General features: G+C 43.2%; 1 pseudogene; it reads right to left on the reverse strand.

The window, feature by feature from the left end:
- Positions 1-11,735: 11,735 nt before the first annotated feature.
- LOC149378662 (uncharacterized) lies at positions 11,736-15,109 on the reverse strand (annotated as a pseudogene).
- Positions 15,110-19,573: the final 4,464 nt, after the last annotated feature.

Genomic DNA, 19,573 nt, shown 5'->3' on the forward strand with positions numbered 1-19,573 from the left:
CAAGAGATGCAGGCTAAAGACGCCTACGCGGCGCGCCATAAGACATCCAAGAGATGCAGGCTAAAGACGCCTACGCGACGCGCCATAAGACATCCAAGAGATGCAAGCTAAAGACGACTACGCGGCGCGCCATAAGACATCCAAGAGATGCGGGCTAAAGACACCTTCCATGAGATGTGGGCTAAAGACGCCTTCGCGGCGCGCCATAAGACATCCAAGAGATGCAGGCCTAAGACGCCTACATGGCGCACCTAAGACGCCTACATGGCGCAATCAAGTCGTCCCTCGTGACGCACCTAAGACGCCTACATGGCGCACGTAAGACGCCTACATGGCACAACCAAGTCGTCTCTGGTGACGCACTTAAGACGCCTACATGGCGCACGTAAGACACCTACATGGTGCAACCAAGTCGTCCCTCGCGACACACCTAAGACGCCTACATGGCGCACGTAAGACGCCTACATGGCGCAACCAAGTCGTCCCTCGCGACGCACCTAAGACGCCTACATGGCGCACTTAAGACGCCTACATGGCGCACGTAAGACGCCTACATGGTGCACTTAAGACGCCTACATGGTGCACGTAAGACACCTACATGGCGCAGCCAAGCCGTCCCGAATGACGCACCCAAGTCGTCCCTCGCGACGCACATGAGTTGTCCCTCGTGACGTACGTAAGACGCCTACGTGACGCAACCAAGTCGTCCCTCGCGACGCCCTTAAGACGCCTACATGGCGCTGTTGGAATTGATCTGAAGTTTAAGAAAAAGTTTAACGCTTCGTTAAGCGGCGGAATTTTAAAAATTTTCTCTTTCAAGTAAAATAATTTTTACTAACCTAGACAAAGTGCAAGCACATGTAAATAAAACTAATATGAGCATAATAAATTTACTAACCTCTTTAGAAGCTTGAACGTTGATGAGCCTTTGTGTTGGGGATCGTGGGTTACAAACAACAAATATAACCCTCCCACTTAGTTTTTGGAGTTGGTTCATCGACTCTTGTAAGTTCGGAAACGGATTTCCTAGTTAGAGATGGACAGAGCGGACAACTAGAAGAGAATCCTAGATCATCATGTTCAGAGCAGTGTTAGTGCATAAAGGCACAAGGGACATACTCCGATTTTTTCCTATTTTCTATTTCGGGAAAGTGCGTGAGGGAAGTGTGAACTTTAACTCACTCGAACACTTGAAAGTTTGAGATTACACATCTTTTTATTTTTCGGCTTGTCTACAAGTAGACCTTCTTCTTTAAGAAAGTCATCGAACTCTCCAGACATATACTCACCACCTCGATCAGATCGAAGGGTTTTGATCACTTTGCCAGTTTGCTTTTCCACTAAAGCCCTAAAGACCTTAAATACGTTAAAGGTCTCGGATTTGTGTTTGAGCAAATAGACAAAACCATATCGCGAGTAATCATCGGTGAAGGTAACGAAGTATTCGTATCCTCCACGTGCCTGTTGGCTGAGCGGACCACATACATCAGAATGTATTAGTTCCAGCAACTCAGTGGCTCTTCGACCCTTATCGGAAAAAGGTCGCTTAGTCATTTTTCCTTCTATGCAGGATTCACAAGTAGGTAGTGAACCTATTGCAGAGGCTTGGAGTGGACCGTCCCTCACAAGTCTCTTAATCCTATCTAGACTGATATGACCAAGTCTTAAGTGCCATAGGTATGTTGATTTTGTTAGATCGGAGGATTCAGAAAGTTTGATCCTCTTTGGCTCCCTAATTAGATCATTATCTATTTCGGTGTCTAAAAGTGAAGGTTGAGTGGGATAGATGTAGAAAAGAGCATTCTTCATACATGCATCAGTGACAAAGGAATTATCAGGAAACGAAATGCGAATTCCATTCTTAATGAACTTTAAACAATAATCTTGCTCAAGAAGACGAGCAACGGATATTAAGTTCTTCCCAAAGGTAGGAAAAAAATAAACATTATTCAATTTTAAAGTGCGGTCTTCAAAAGACAGCGTCACGGATCTCACAGCCTTCGCAGACACCAGGCTCCCATCACCCCATTTGAAACAGAACTCGCCTTCCTCTAAGCTTTTGGTTTTCTTGAAACCATTCAAGGAACAACAAATATGGTTAGTAGCAGCGGAGTCAAGAATCCACGTTGATACATTATCAGCTACTAAGCATGCTTCGGTAACTAGTACAATACTATGTTCCTTTGCTTTGAGATAGGCAGGACAGTTCTTTTTATCGGCCTTGTGAGGTCTCTTCTTAGTTCCAGAGGCAGAGGCTTTGTGCTCAGTAGCATGTCCCTCTCCTTGATTCCTCTTTCTCTTAGTGAGACCTACAGCAGTGTGAAGTTCCATCATAAGCTTGGTAACAGTGTACTCTAGCTTGTTTATGGAATAGTTCATCTTGGAGGTATCAAGAGATGCGGGGAGAGTTTCAAAGATCATATCTATGACATTCTTCCCATCAATCTGAGATCCTAGGATTTCCATTTTATTCAGAAAACTAATGATCAGTATCATAAAGTCTCCAACAGGAGTCCTAGCCTTCATGTGACAGGTCATAAACTGTCGAACTGCATTGTTGCCTTGCCTGACGCCTTTGCCCTCCAAACATCTCAAGGAGATTGTAGAGCATGTCGGCGGCAGTCTCGATGTCACGATGTTGCTTTTTCAGCATATTGTTCATAGATGCTAAGATATAGCACCTCACAATCTCATCGGATCGAAGCCAGGCCGCTAAGGAGTCATTGTCCTCTTGAGTTGAATCATCATTCGTCAGAGGAGGACACGGGGTGGTGAGTACCCATTTGTGCTTGTTAATGGTAGGTATTATGTCGAGGTTATGTTTCGAATCTACGTAGTTTTCGTTTTCGAGTTTGATCGAGGAAAGGATGAACGAGAGAAGGTTGAGAGACATATTGCCTATATAAGTTGAAACAAGTTTATGATTAGTCTTTGGTTTAGGATTTAAGTTTTATTTAAGACTTGATAAAATCCAAAGGTGTTATAAACCAAACGATAATTTACTCCCTCGAGAGAAGGCCGCAAAAAATCTCCATTTATAAGTAAATGACACTTCATTAATGCTTAGCCAAGATGTCAATACATCAATTTTGACTAGCCACCTTTTAAATTGGTTTGATCACTCACATCCTTTCGCAGAGCCTCGAGGGAGGATTACTAGGGATTGAGCCTAAGTGTGCAACCAACCACTTAATCCAAAAGATCAACTTTGAAAAACAATCCCCCAAGGGGAGGCCTTGTCATCATCGTCTCACTCTCGGACGTAGCTCATTGAGCAATGATCGAAGCAAAAACGCCTTGGAGTACTCCCATTTAAGAGAGGGTCGCAAGAGCGGCTCTTAGTCCCACGTTAATTGCTTCTTTCATTAGTGTTGGAGATCGTGGGTTACAAAAAACAAATATAACTCTCCCACTTAGTTTTTGGAGTTGGTTCATCGACTCTTGTAAGTTCGGAAACGGATTTCCTAGTTAGAGAGGGACAAAGCGGACAACTAGAAGAGAATCCTAGATCATCATGTTCAGAGCAGTGTTAGTGCATAAAGGCACAAGGGACATACTCGGATCTTTTCCTATTTTCTATTTCGGGAAAGTGCGTGAGGGAAGTGTGAACTTTAACTCACTCGAACACTTGAAAGTTTGAGATTACACATCTTTTTATTTTTCGGCTTGTCTACAAGGAGACCTCCCACTCAAATTTTCAAGAACATATAGATTTTGAACATATGTGATATAGATATAGTTTTGAAAACATTTTGAAAACTTATTTGATTTGGATGACAAAATATTTTTCAAGTTTGAAAGCGAAAACCGTTTTTCAAAATTTAAACTAGTTTTGTAAAAATTCAATTTCAATTAAACTTTCAAAAATCAAAACATTTTAATCTTACACATCATGTTTATAATCTTATGAAAAACATTTTTGCTCAAGAAATTTTTCTCATTAGAGTTCTATAACTGCGGGATTTTACTCATGGCAGTGGGGCTGAAAATCCGGAATTCTAAAAAAACTGGACTTTCGGAACAGCCGCGCACCTCGGAGTAAAATCCCCATAACTGGCGGCTTCAATGTCCTTTTGACCTGATACCAGTGGCATTGGACAGAGGACAGACAGAGCTTTAATTTGATTTAAGAATCATTAAATTTTGATTTTTGAGCAGAGAGTTATGCCACTTTTACTGCGGGTTTTACTCCAGCTCGAAGAAAAAGAAATAATTAAAGCTTGGTCCTTTTAGGTGCGAAAAAAAATCGAGTGTAACGGAACGTTTTAGGAGGTTGTTAAAGCTTTTATTTGTGTTTTATTAGCAAGGTAATAACATGGTATAAAAGAAATAACAACATGCATAAAACGATTCAAGTAAATAAAGGAAACTAGCAAGACAATATAAGTAGTCACAAAATTTACTCGAAATTTCTCAAACCTTTAAAACACGTTTTTCAATATAAAAAATTAAAAACTTTTAGAACTGATTTTAATGTGTTTTAATAACATCCCAAACTCATAGAAAATCAACATGATTTTTAATTTAAAGGCAAGAGCAATAAATTAAAAAATCTAAGAAAACAATTCTAACTTGTCACAAAATTAGTAAACTTTCGAAAACGATTTTCAAGCTCATATTTTTCAAATAGATGTACATGCATATCTTTGACCATAGCTCTGATAGCATTTGTTGGAATTGATCTAGGGTTAAGAAAAAGTTTAACGCTTCGTTAAGCGGCGAAATTTTAAAAATTTTCTCTTTCAAGTAAAACAGTTTTTACTAACGTAGACAAAGTGCAAGCACATGTAAATAAAACTAATATGAGCATAATAAATTTACTAACCTCTTTAGAAGCTTGAACGTTGATGAGCCTTCGGAAGGTTGAAAACGTTCGTCTCCCTCACACACGTCTCTCTTTCTTTCCTCGGCAACTCGAGCAACCAGGAAAGTTTCTATCACTAAATCACTCGAAATAAAAGGAATTAGTGAGTGGGCACTTTTAAACACTACGACTTAAGAACGAGTCTTGAAGTCGTGATACGAACCTCGATCGACTTGCTCCGAGACCCGATACCCCAATAGCACAGCGACGGATCGTCTACAATTTAGGAACGAAGGTGGATCGAATGACGCCACGAACGGTTGCGAAAGACCGTCTGATGAGTCGGGTTTGAACGCCACAAGACTAGTCTTGATAAGTTCGATAAAAGTTCATAAGAACTCAAGAGAACACTCTTATATTTTTTTTATAAAAATCTGGATCTTCTTTCATTCAGCTTGAAACCTCCTTTAAATAGGAAAATACAAAGCAAATTCGGAGTACATTGTTGCCCTAGTTTAAATGGGCCTACAAAACATTATTTAGGCCTGATAACATTAAAATTAAAAGCCTAACTTAATACCTAACACATATAGGCTTCATTAAGCATAAGTAAAGCCCAAAAACACTTTAAAAAGACTCTAACTTCATCTATTATTTTAAACTACGAAAATAAGAAATAAATAACTCAAACTGCTTAAAATGACGTGAATAAGCTTTCCTTTATTTGTGCCGCCCTTTGCCTCGTGGTTGGGTTTTCTTCTTGCGTCGTTTTTGGCTCTAGCTTTATATTTCTTCCATTCAGCTTTGTTCAAACCATGAAACTCTTTGTTGAAGTCTTGTACTCTTGAATTAGGAATAGGTTCGATGAAGCGTCTTTGCACCTTTGCACGTGGGATCACATCAAGTCGCAGAGCTAAACTCTAGGTCAAATGAGGACCTAGGTGCCAAAACAATAAAACGAAATTGACTAGAGAGAGAGAGAGGAGAGGGGCGGCCACAAGGTCTAGTGAGAGAAGCTCTCAATCTCTAACTTATGTGGAATGAATAGAATGAGAGGAATGAGGGTCCTATTTATAGGAGACGGGTTGGCCTTGGAAAGAAGTAGTTTCCTCTTATTTTCCAAGCCTTTATGAGCAATCTTTTATTGCCCATTCCTATCCGAGATAGGCGCCCACCTCATGCAAATCCCCAAGGGATTAGTTTCCTCTTTTATTTCTCTCTTGGTTGCCTTGGCCTAAATTCCCTATACAAGCATGGGAAATTTGTTTCCTCTTTTTCTTTTGGCAAGTATGTTCATACATTAATGCACAAAAGGAACTCTCTTTCTCTTGGGTATTTGGGCGCCTATTACACTCTAGAAAGGCCTTCTAGAAGCTTTTCCATTTGTTCATGACAACATGAAAAAGGCCCATTAAGCATTTTCAATAAAATTCTTATGAAATGAAATTAATCCACAAGGCCCAATGATCAAGTCATGGCCGAGTGTTATCAAGTCATCAAATGACATTGTCAAAAAAATTTATTGACATTCATTTCATCCTATGTGTCAAAAGACAAAAATACCCTTTTGACAATTTTCGTTCTTGTTTAGACTTAGCTTCCAGTTTAACTATTCCTAATCGATGTGATTCGTGACAGTGACCTCATGGATCCAAATGAACAAAGCTTGAGCTAAAATACTTGGACTCAAAAGTTCACAAACCTTTTCCAAGTTTAGCTTAATGCCAACTGACTCCACTAAAGAGTTGGCACTGAAAATCTCTCGGTTCAAATTAAATTATTTTCTACTCAATAATTCAACCTAATTGTAATGAGTGGATCCACAGAATATTATCAGTGTTTACCCTTCATGAATATCATCAGCTAGTCGGGATTTACAAAATTACCATTTTACCCTTCTAGCTGTTATTTCCTCAACTCCTTTGTCGCTTGTGAATAAGTTAGAAACAATGTATTGACGAGGAGCTAACAAGTCACATTGTTTCATCCAAAAGAGTCAAGACTCAATTTGGACACTGGCTAGTTCATTTATTCACACTCCAAGGAACAAAGCATGAGGTGATATACATTGCATTTCAGCAATCTTGTACATGAATTACATATCTATGAGAACTTCACAAAGTTACTCATGACATTCTCACAACTTAGTACTTCATCAATAGGCCTTGTTCGGAATCACATAGTGAGTCCGAACTCTGACTTTCTCAAATGAGAATACGTAAGGTGTGAAATGGCATGTCTTATTTCAGGATTAAGGTAAGCACGATGCAATTCATACGTAGTGACTTCGAGACATAAGAGGTTAAATGGTTTGTTCTTATCTTGTCTCTAGAAGTGCACTGGTCAATTCAGTACCTTTGGAAGATACCTAGAAGAACTATAGAGTCTCCAACTCTCAATGCCTCATAACCAGACATCATAAATTCTTCTAACAATCATACTGAGGTCAATAGTCCTTTGACCCTTAGATTGCGAATATATCATTTTAAGCAAACTACGAAGAGTTTGTTCATGCAAATCTACATTTGTCTCTTCGTAAGTTGTTTAGTTTGTTTATGGACTAAAGACTAATGTTTTATCATAAAGCTTCAAACAGACACGGAAGAATGAATGAACGTTTCAATTTTTTATTAATGAATAAGCAATTACAAGCAAGAGTCTTCATGAGACTTTATTACATCAAATGTATAATATAAGGATTACAACTCTTCTTGTGGGCACCATTGACAACAGGCGCACTTAAGAGGCCTACATGGCACATTTAAGACGCCTATATGGCACACCTAAGAAGCCTACATGGCGCATCTAGGCCATCCCTCACGACGTGCCTAAGCCGCCTAAACGACACACAAATCCATCTCTCACGACGCGCTCTGAGTCGCCACAAGGTGTTGCGTATGATGACTAATCGCAACGCACTCGAAGCCGCCACAAGGCGCACCTGAACCGCCATACTAGGTGCAATTCATACCATCTTCGCCACCGCCAACTGAGCACGATCACACTCGCCTTGGGAGACTCCCCATTCCATGCGAGCTAATTGAAGCTACTCGCGAAGACTCGCAAACTCCGCCTCTGAGCGAGAACCTCGCTCGGCCGGAGATAGCTGAGACTTCGCTCGAGCAAGCCCCTCCTAGAAGAGTCCCAGGCAACGAATGAGGTCGTGAAGAATCTTCTTGAGCCGAGCCTTGCTCCTCGAGTCAAGTCACTCTCCTCGAGTCGAGCCCTGCTCCTCGAGTCAAGTCATTCTTCTCGAGCCGAGCCTTGCTCCTCGAGTCGAGTCACTCCCCTCGAGTCGAGCCTTGCTCCTCGAGTCAAGTCACTCTCCTCGAGTCGAGCCTTGCTCCTCAAGTCAAGTCATTCTCCTCGAGTCGAGCCTCGCTCCTCGAGTCAAGTCACTCTCCTCAAGTCGAGCGTTGCTCCTCGAGTCAAGCCTTGCTCCTCGAGTCGAGTCATTCTCCTCAACTCGAGGAGAGCGTTGCTCCTCGAGTCAAGCCTTGCTCCTCGAGTCGAGTCATTCTCCTCAAGTCGAGCCTTGCTCCTCGAATCGAGTCATTCTCCTCGAGTCGAGCCTTGCTCCTCGAGTCAAGTCATTCTCCTCGAGTCGAGCCTCGCTCCTCGGGTTGAGTCACTCTCCCCGAGTCGAGCCTTGCTCCTCGAGTCAAGCCATTCTCCTCGAGTCGAGTCCCGCTCCTCGAGCAAGCACCTGAAACTATTTGAAGAGCAGGTTAGCCAAAGCAAGACTATTACAAAACAAAGCGAAAAAGACAAACTGAGGAAAACTTGCCCTCTGGGCGTCAAAAACGCCATGACAGAAAAAGTCTACATCGCTACTCATCACGATGTCCCTTCACGTCTTCAGCGAAGATTATCTGCCTCGGCATCGACAGAAAAGTCAGCCCGAATCGGAGTAACACTGCGCCAAAGGCCTCAATAGAGGCTCGCACTCACGCCTGGGGAATAAGGGCCAATCTTCCGAATGCAGATGGAGAAGCGTCACCAAAGCTGGAATGGCGGATGCCCCGTGAGACCGACTTATGCTTGATGCGTGATCGAACTTTGAGCATTGGTCCCCGAGCAGTCGAAGCCCTCCGGTGCGGCAGAGCCTTCCACCAGGTACCACTCCGCCTCCTTGAAACATCGGCCCGCAGCATCAACCTCCGTCTTCGAGACCTCGGAATGAGCACACCTTTGCGAAATGCAAAAGTGCAGTCGCCATCCAAGCTGGCCGAGACGGACGTCATGATCTTCCCATAACATGTCGTAGTTACACAATAATTGCCATGCTAATCACCGTTGAGTTCCATGGACTCCGGCTCGAAGATATCATCAAACAAAACGCCATCGAAGAAAGACTTGGGTGTGACTTCGCCAAAAGATCAACAAGCCGCGACACGCCGGCACGCCTCTCCACGAATGCACGCCCTACTTACGCGCACATGTCCCCGTTGCTCGGGGCTAGAGCGACGGATGCAAACGCGTCCGCCTCGCCCACATTGAGCTACGCCTCTCATCCGCTAGGATCCTCCTCCACGTGTTGATCACACAATCGTGTGGAGAGAGACGGAAAAGCAAGAGAGAGCACATGCAATTCTCAATTCTTTATAATCACAAAGGCTTCGCGACGGCGAAGCTCTGGGAAATAAATTTTCCTCAAACACCCAGTGAAAAACAACTAAAAGTTCACCGCTCAGGGCCTTCCGAGCGCTGAACTTGGGGGGCTAATGTTGTCGGTCGTTTTCGAAAAACCCGGAACGCCGAGAAGACACGCCGCTCAAAGGGCCGATGGTCAGGCCGGAGGTCCTGAAGAGTGGCAAGACTTCCGTCACGAGTAGCTGGCAAGCCCTCGTGTCAAAACTTTCAGCTCCTCGAGTCGAGTCATTTTCCTCGAGTCGAGCCTCGCTCCTCGATTCGAGTCATTCTCCTCGAGTCGAGTCGTTCTCCTCGAGTCGAGCCTTGCTCCTCAAGTTGAGTCCTTCTCCTCGAGTCGAGTCTGGCTCCTCGAGTCGAGTCGTTCTCCTCGAGTTGAGTCTCGCTCCTCGAGTCGAGTCGTTCCCCTCGAGTCGAGCGTCGCACCTCGAGTCGAGTCGTTCTCCTCGAGTCGAGCCTCGCTCCTTGAGTCGAGTCCTTCTCCTCGAGTCGAGCCTCGCTCCTTGAGTCGAGTCGTTCTCATTGAGTCGAGTTTCGTTCCTCGAGTAGAGACTTTCACAATATTCGGAGCTCCGAAGGCCCAACGGGCCAAATAAAATGAATGTCATTAAGGCCCACCGGAGGCCTACCAGGCGCGCGCCGCGCGAAGAATGTGCGCGCTCTGGACGTGCTGATACGAACCTCGGCCGACTAAGCTCCGAGACCCGATACCCCAATAGCACAGCGACGGATCGTCTACGTTTTAGGAACGAAGGTGGATCGAATGACGCCACGGACGGATGCGAATGGACGTCTGATGAGTCGGGCTCGAACTCCTACACGCACCGCTTTGTAAGAGACTCGAATAGTTCTAAACGAACCAAAGAGAGAATGAAAATCCTCACAGAAAAGTGTTTAACTCGAAAATCAGAACTGTGTCTTCCATTCAGCCTGAACGCTTAATTTATAGAGTTTACAAAGGTCAAATTCGCAGCTCCATGCGCCCCATAACCTAATAAGCCCATTTAGCCTTATTTAAGTACTAATAAGCATAAAACAAAGGACCAGCCCAATACAAACCATTATGGGCGTTTTAAATAACATGTCTTGGCCCAAATAACATAAACTGAAAATAGAAAAATAGGAATAGTCTGACTAATTCAATTCAGCCCAAATAACGTTCTTCATTGTTGTTTCTTGGCTTCCTTAAATCCTCTCCTTTGCGATCTTGTCACCTTCTTCATCTTGGAGCTTGATGATCAGATTGTTAAGCTCCTCCTTGAATCTCCTCGCTCGAGCTCTCGTCACGGGTCCTTCCGGCACTTGGTATTTTGCTTGCGGCTCCTTTTGGGGCATGTCCTCATCATTCCCCTCGTCTTGAAAAGGATTTGCCCTCAAATCATGATCTGCATCAAAAGGAGATAAGTCAGTCACATTGAATGTAGCACTAACATTATACTCACCTGGAAGATCCAATTTGTAAGCATTATCGTTGATCCTGCGAATAACTTGGAATGGTCCATCGCCACGCGGCTGTAGTTTGGACTTGCGTTGCTCCGGAAAACGCTCCTTCCGTAGATGTAACCAGACCCAATCACCAGGTTCGAAAATCACTCTCTTGCGGCCCTTGTTGGCTTGCTGCGCATACTGCTCTGTTCTTCGCTCAATGTTGAGTCGTGCCCTCTCGTGAAGCTGCTTAACAAGCTTTGCTTTCTGTTCACCATCTAAATTCACATGCTCAGACATAGGAATAGGAGATAAATCCAATGGCGTTAGTGGGTTAAAACCATAGACAATCTCAAAGGGTGAGAACTTAGTAGATGAATGAATAGCGCGGTTATAAGCAAACTCAACATGTGGTAAACAATCTTCCCAAGTTTTGATATTCTTCTTAATTATTGCCCTCAACAAAGTCGACAAGGTCCTATTAACTACTTTGGTCTGACCATCAGTTTGGGGGTGACAAGTAGTCGAAAACAACAACCTAGTACCCAACTTAGCCCATAAGGTCTTCCAAAAGTAACTTAAGAACTTGGTATCCCTATCCGAGACAATCGTCCTAGGCATGCCATGCAACCTAACAATCTCTCGAAAGAACAGATCAGCAACATTAGAAGCATCATCGGTTTTGTGACATGGGATAAAATGTGCCATTTTTGAAAACCTATCAACCACTACAAAAATAGAATCACGACCTCGCTTAGTCCTAGGCAAGCCTAACACAAAATCCATAGATATATCTACCCAAGGTGAGCTAGGAATAGGCAAAGGTGTATACATACCGTGTGATTGAACTTTCGACTTAGCTTTCCTACATGTGATACAATTACCACAGATCCTCTCAACATCACGCTTCATGCGAGGCCAATAAAAATGCTCTTGGATCACTCCTAGAGTTTTTGCTATCCCAAAATGTCCCATAAGGCCCCCATCATGAGCTTCCCTAACTAACAACTCCCGAAGAGAACAACTAGGCACACAAAGTCTACCAAGCCTGAACAAAAATCCATCATGCCTAAAGTAATCTCCCGACGCCACCTTCTCACACTTCGTAAATATCTCATTAAACTCTCGGTCTTCTGGATACAACTCTTTGATATGTTCAAAACCAAGCAGTTTAGCATCTAAAGTGGAAAGTAAGACATACCTTCAAGAAAGGGCATCGGCTACCACATTCTCCTTACCTTGTTTGTACTTGATGACATATGGAAACGGCTCGATGAACTCCATCCATTGCGCATGCCGTTTGTTGAGCTTTTGTTGTCCCTTCAAGTACTTCAGTGACTCATGGTCGGTGTGGACCACGATCTCTCTTGGCAAAAGGTAGTGCTGCCAAGTCTCTAAAGCTCGAATCAATGCGTACATCTCCTTGTCGTAAGTGGGGTAATTAAGGGTGGCCCCACTCAATTTTTCGCTAAAATACGCAATCGGCCGTCGATCTTGCATGAGAACTGCTCTGATTCCCACGCCGGACGCATCACACTCAACCTCGAATGGTTTATCGAAGTTAGGTAATGCGAGACAAGGAGGGTTGACTAATTTTCCTTTGATTTCGGTGAACGCCTCCTCTTGTGCTTGCCCCCATGCGAACGCCACATTTTTCTTCATCACCTCCGTGAGCGGGGCAGCGATCGTGCTAAAATCTCTGACAAAGCGCCTATAAAAGCTCGCTAAGCCATGAAAACTTCGTACTTGTGCTGCATTTGTCGGCGTCGGCCACTCCTGAATAGCTTTCACCTTTTCCTCATCTACCTGCACTCCTTTTGAACTTACAACAAAACCCAAGAAAACAACGTGATCGGTGCAAAAGGTGCACTTGTCAAGGTTAGCAAATAACTGTTCACGTTTGAGTACAATAAAAACCTCACGCAAGTGTAAGACATGATAATCCAGGGTCTTGCTATAAATCAAAATATCATCAAAGTATACCACCACAAATTTACCAATGAACGAACGCAAAACATGATTCATAAGTCGCATAAATGTGCTAGGTGCATTAGTCAAACCAAAAGGCATCACTAACCATTCATACAACCCAAGTTTAGTTTTAAAAGCGGTTTTCCATTCATCCCCCTCTTTCATTCTAATTTGGTGGTACCCACTCTTTAAGTCAATCTTAGAGAAAACACACGCACCATGTAATTCGTCTAGCATATCATCCAATCTAGGAATGGGAAATCGATACCTGACCGTGATGTTGTTGATGGCTCGGCAATCCACGCACATCCTCTGGGACCCATCCTTCTTTGGAACCAATAGAACTGGTATGGCGCAAGGGCTCATGCTCTCTCTAATGTACCCCTTTGACAAAAGTTCCTCGACTTGCCGTTGCAACTCCTTCGTTTCCTCAGGGTTGGTTCGGTAGGCCGGTCTGTTTGGAAGTGAGGCTCCGGGTACAAGGTCAATCTGGTGCTCAATCCCCCGAATCGGTGGTAGTCCTGTTAGCATATCTCGAACAACAACGTCCTTGAACTCCTGCAATAGAGAAACAATGGCAGTAGGTAGAACCTCGCCATGTTGGTTAGTGAATAAGGCAGCCTCCTTGTACACAAGTAAAATCATCGGCTGTTTGGCAAAGAAGGCTTTCCTCACATCACTCTTTCCCGCAAAGAAGTTGTTTTGTTTTCTCTCACCGATTTTGTTTTTCATGACCCCATCTTTTTTTTCACTCCCCACTTCCCTCTCGGGTTTTCTCTCTGGGACTCTCTCTTTTTTTCTCTCTGTTTTTACCCCATCCCTTGGTTCTTTTCCCTTCTCTAGGGTCCTAAACCTTTCCCTCTCTTGTTGCATCCTCAGTTGATCTTCATGAACTTGCTTTGGAGTAAGGGGTGCGAGGGTGATGGTACGATTCTTGTGCCTGAGGGAGTACTTGTTGGTGTAGCCGTCATGAGTCACCCTCCGGTCGAATTGCCACGGCCGCCCCAAAAGTATATGCCCCGCGTCCATTGGTGCTACGTCACAGAGCACCGAGTCCTCATAGCTGCCAATCCGGAAACTGATAAGGACTTGTTTGTAGACACGTACCTCTTCACCATCATTAAACCACTGAAACTTGTAAGGACGAGGGTGGTTTGTCGTGGGAAGTCCAAGCTTCTTCACTACAACAACGCTGGCTATGTTCGTACAACTCCCTCCATCGACGATAACACTGAACACCTTCTCACCAATATGGCACCTGGTGTGAAAGATGTTTTCACGCTGCTCCTCATCATCTCGTACAACCTGCGCGTTCATAGTTCGTCGAGAGACCAACACAAGCTCTGCTGGTGCCTCAATTTCCTCGTCTGACTCTTCTCCGGTACACTCTTGGTCTTCCTCTTCATCGTCGGTAATCATCTCTCCGGTCGGAAGAATCGTCATGCTCCTCTTATTCGGGCATTGATTCGCGAAATGACCTACTCCCTGGCACTTGAAGCACTTGATATCACGATTTCGCTGAAATGACGTCTCCGGTTTCTTTTGAGCACTGGGACCAGGATTAGATGTGGTTGGGGCCGTGGAAGTGCTTGGCTTGGCTACGTCCCCTCGTGGTTTGAAACTGCTCTTCTCGTCTCGGTTGAAGGTCTTCTTCCATGCAGGTTGTTCAGAGAATCGGTTTCCCCGCATGCTACCCCTCGTCTTGAGCTGGTTCTCAATCTTGACGGCCAAGTGAACCAAATCCTCCATCTCGACATAATGCTGCAACTCCACCTTGTCCGCTATGTCAGGGTTCAGCCCGTTGATAAATCTGGCCATGGTAGACTCGCGATCTTCCTCGATGTTTGCTCGGATCATGGCAACCTCCATTTCCCGGTAGTACTCCTCAACACTGCGAGTGCCTTGCCGTAGGCACTGAAGCTTCTGGTAGAGCTCTCGGTAATAGTGGCGAGGCACGAATCTCTTCCTCATGATGGCCTTCATCTCATCCCAAGTCTCTATGGGCTCCTCTCCATCCCGTTGCCTACTCGTCACCAGCTGATCCCACCAAACAATAGCATAATCAGTGAATTCAGCGGCAGCAAGTATTACCTTCTTGCGTTCGGTGTAGTTGTAGCAATTGAACACAAACTGGGCTTTGGTCTCCCATTCAAAGTAGGCGTCCGGGTCACTTTTCCCTTGGAATGTTGGAATCTTCTGCTTGATGCCACCAATTCCTCCGTCTTCTCTTTCCCTTCCTCCATGTCTTCTTTCGAACATTCTCTAGTTTCGTCCTCCTCTCCTATAATCCTCCATGTCTTTTTTTTTTTCGGATCCTCTTTCTGGAAATAAAAGGGATAAAAGCAAATCAGGGAAACTAAGATATAAAGATACTTCCGAAATTAGGTGCCAAAAATCGGGAAACTGAATAAAATTGACTTCCTAAAACAGACCCCGGTAATTAACAAGAAATATATGATCTCCACGGATTCCTTTTTTTTAGGAACGAAGGTGGATTGAATGACGCCACGGACGGATGAGAATGGCCGTCTGATGAGTCGGGTTTGAACGCCACAAGACTTGTGGCTAGTCTTGATAAGTTCGATAAAAGTTCATAAGAACTCAAGAGAAGACTCTCATGTTTTTTTTTTATTAAAAATCTGGATGTCCTTTCATTCAGCTTGAAACCTCCTTTAAATAGGAAAATACAAAGCAAATTCAACACATTGTTGCCCTAGTTTAAATGGGCCTACAAAACATTATTTAGGCCTGATAACATTAAAATTAAAAGCCTAACTTAATACCTAACACACATGGGCTTCATTAAGCATAACAAAAGCCCAAAAACACTTTAAAAAAGACTCTAACTTCATCTATTATTTTTAACAACGAAAATAACAAATAAATAACTCAAACTGCTTAAAATGACGTGAATAAGCTTTCCTTTATTTGTGCCGCCCTTTGCCTCGTGGTTGGGTTTTCTTCTTGCGTCGTTTTTGGCTCTAGCTTTATATTTCTTCCATTCAGCTTTGTTCAAACCATGAAACTCTTTGTTGAAGTCTTGTACTCTTGAATTAGGAATAGGCTCGATGAAGCGTCTTTGCTCCTTTGCACGTGGGATCACATCACGTGCGCCGCATGCTGGACGCGCGCCGCACACTATGCGCCGCACCTAGCAGACCGCGCGCCGCGCGCTGCGCGGGGCAGTCCGTGCGCGTTGCGCGGCGCTCCTCTCCTTGAAGGGAGAACGCCCCTAGTCCTACATGGATGACAAACACACCTCCTAAGGCCCTCCAACTACTATAAATACCCCATCTCATTGAGGGGAAAGTCATCCCATTCATTCTCAATAAACTTAAGACTTCTCTCTGCTTCTGTGGATGCCATCCTTGGCCTGAAGCGGATTCTCCTCGATTTCTCGTTCTCAGAGATTCTGAAGCGCTCCCGGGGACTCCCGAGCGCCGCCTCTCTTGATCGAATGACTAATCCCAAGCCCGCAAGTGCTCTTGCGGTTTTCGACTGAAAATCGCCTACGCGTCTAGCACACTAGACGCGTCCACCATTTCTGACAAGAAATCGCCTACGCGTCCGGAATCTCCGCCATGACAAGGAACTCTTGACTTAGAGTCTCCCACGTCTCCAAAAGAGAGAAAACACACATTCTCTCTCGGGTCACTCGATCCCAGAGTTCTGAGACGTCGCCAAGGACTCCTCCGCGTTCCGTCTCCTCTGTCGAGCACGCTCTCCAGGCTCCGCGCCTCATATTTTGTTACACACGCCCTGAACTACGTTCTGACCTGATCCATATTCACATGGGTACATAGGCAGACTACAACACAAAGGCACGGTCACTCCCCCTCCTCACTTCTTCTCTCCTCTGAGAGGTGGGTTGATCGGAAAAAACCTAGCTCGAGACTTTCGAGTTCACACTTTTGGCCCGGGTGCGATCACTTGGTCCGGCCTTGGATCAAACCGCCCGAGGTATATAATCGTTGTTCAGTTTCGTGCGACAACACAAATATCTAGAAAGTTGGACACCTAATAATACTTTTGGAGTCCAAATCTTAAACATTGGACATCAAATAAGAATTAATGTCCCGAAATAAGAACTTTGGACACCTAACTCGAACTTACGACACTAAATCTATAATAGTAGAACGCAAATAAGAGCCAATGATCTCAAATAAGAACTCTGGACATATTTGAACTTAAAATCTAGAATCATTGGACCTTAAATTTAGAAAATCGTCCGCCAAATAAGAGCTTTAGATGCAAAATCTATCATGTTGGACCTAAATTATAACTAAAGATCAAAAATAAGAAGTTTAAGCCCAAAAACTATAACGTTTAACACCTATAAGAACATAAGACCCTAAACACAAAATTTAGATATCGGAGTGAGAACCTAGGACCCTAAACCTATATTTTTGGACCACAACTAATAACTTAAGACCCTAACTAAGATCATTGGACATATAACCTAAAACAAAATCTCAAATCTTAAAATTTCGTTCCCAATTTACAACTTTGGATCTCAGATCTGAATACTAAATAAGAACTTAGGAATCCAATTCTTGAATTTGTATACAAAACAAGAGCTTAGCACCCCAAATCTAGAACTTTAACCCCAAAACTTTAACTCTATACCACAAATCTTGAACTTTGTATCAATATTAAAAATTTTGAATCCCCAATCTATAATTTTTACCCCAAATTAGAATTTAGTACTCCAAATAAAAAATTTAAACCTATTATCTTGATCAATTGGACATTAAAACTAGTACTATGGACAGAAAAATAGAACTTTGGATACTTAACCTATGACTTTGGTCCTTAAAGAACTTAGGATCCCAAATTAGAACATTTGACCCAATATCTAGAAAGTTGGACACCTAATAATACTTTTAGAGTTGAAATCTTGAACGTTGGACATCAAATAAGAACTAATGTCCCGAAATAAGAACTTTGGACACCTAACTCAAAATTAGGACATTAAATCTTGAATAGTAGACCGCAAATAAGAGCCAATGATCCCAAATAAGAACTCTGGACATATTTGAACTTAAAATTTAGAACCATTGGACCCAAAACCGAGAATTTTGGACACCTAATAACAACTTGGGACCGCCAAACTAAAACTCAAAACCACTAAACTAGAACTTTGGACCTTAAATTTAGATAATCGTCTGCCAAATAAGAGCTTTAGATGCAAAATCTATCATGTTGGACCCAAATAATAACTAAAGATAAAAAATAAGAAGTTTAAGCCCAAAAACTATAAAGTTTAACACCTATAAGAACATAAGACCCTAAATACAAAATTTAGATATCGAAATGAGAACCTATGACCCTAAACCTATATTTTTGGACCACAACTAATAACTTAAGAGCCTAACTAAAATAATTGGACATACAACCTAAAACAAAATCTCAAATCTTGAAATTTTGTTCCCAATTTACAACTTTGGATCTCTGATCTGAATACTAAATAAGAACTTAGTATAAGTAAAACAGAGATAAAGAGATGTGCGGAATTGATATTTTCTCATTAGCATCAGACGTGTATTTATACACATTACAAGGAAAGGGAAATAAACAAATAAGGAAACCTAATCCTACTATACAAGGAAACAAATAATCAGCTGTTGACAACTAAGGACAGCTAAGAAAAAACGTGTATAGCTAAGGGAATTAATCCCACACACTAATCAGCTCTAACTAAAAAAGGAGAAAAATAAAGTCCATCTAACAATCAACCTAATGGGCCTTTTAACAATGTTACACGTTAATTAGACTATTCTGGAGAGTATACACGAAATTAACATAATATTTTAACACTCCCCCTCAAGTTGGTGCAAAGATATCTATCATGCCCAACTTGCTTAAAAAATCTTCAAACTTTGTCTTGTAAAGCCCTTTGGTGAGAACATCTGCTAGCTGCTCTGATGTTGGAACGAATGGCATGCAAATTTCCCCCCTTTCTAGCTTCTCTTTGATAAAGTGACGATCTATCTCCACGTGTTTTGTCCGGTCATGTTGAACCGGATTGTTGGCGATGCTGATGGCAGACTTGTTATCACAAAACAGCTTCATGGGAGCTGTGAACTTAACCCGGAGCTCATTTAAGATGCCTCGGATCCAAATGATCTCACAAATACCTTGCGCCATAGCTCGGAACTCTGCCTCTGCACTACTTCGAGACACAACAGCTTTCTTCTTACTTCTCCACGTCACAAGATTACCCCAAACAAAGGTACAATAGGCTGAGGTTGATCGCCGATCATCTGAACACCCGGCATAGTCAGCATCTGTGAACACTTCAATCTGCCTCCCATCATCCTTCTTGAATAAAACTCCTTTTCCCGGACTTCCTTTGAGGTAGTGTAGAATGCGATACACAGCCTCTAAATGATTCTTGGATGGATTGTGCATGTGTTGACTTACAAGGCTCACTGCAAATGCAATGTCTGGTCGTGTGTGAGCCAAGTAAATCAATTTCCCAACCAGCCTTTGATACCTTTTCTTGTCTGCCGGATCCTCATCATCATTTGTCATTGTGAGCTTATGATTTGGATCAATTGGAGTAGAGGTAGGTCTACAGCCGAGTAGACCTGTTTCCTTGAGTATATCGAGCACGTACTTTCGTTGTGAGATTGCAATCCCCCTTGAGGACCTGGCCACTTCCATACCTAGAAAGTATTTGAGACTTCCTAGGTCTTTCACTTCAAATTGCTTAGCTAGGAA

This window comes from Urtica dioica, chromosome 12 (assembly GCF_054948205.1).
Source record: "Urtica dioica subsp. dioica isolate 48M chromosome 12, U.dioica_male_clone48M_v1_H2, whole genome shotgun sequence".
Lineage (NCBI taxonomy): Eukaryota > Viridiplantae > Streptophyta > Magnoliopsida > Rosales > Urticaceae > Urtica > Urtica dioica.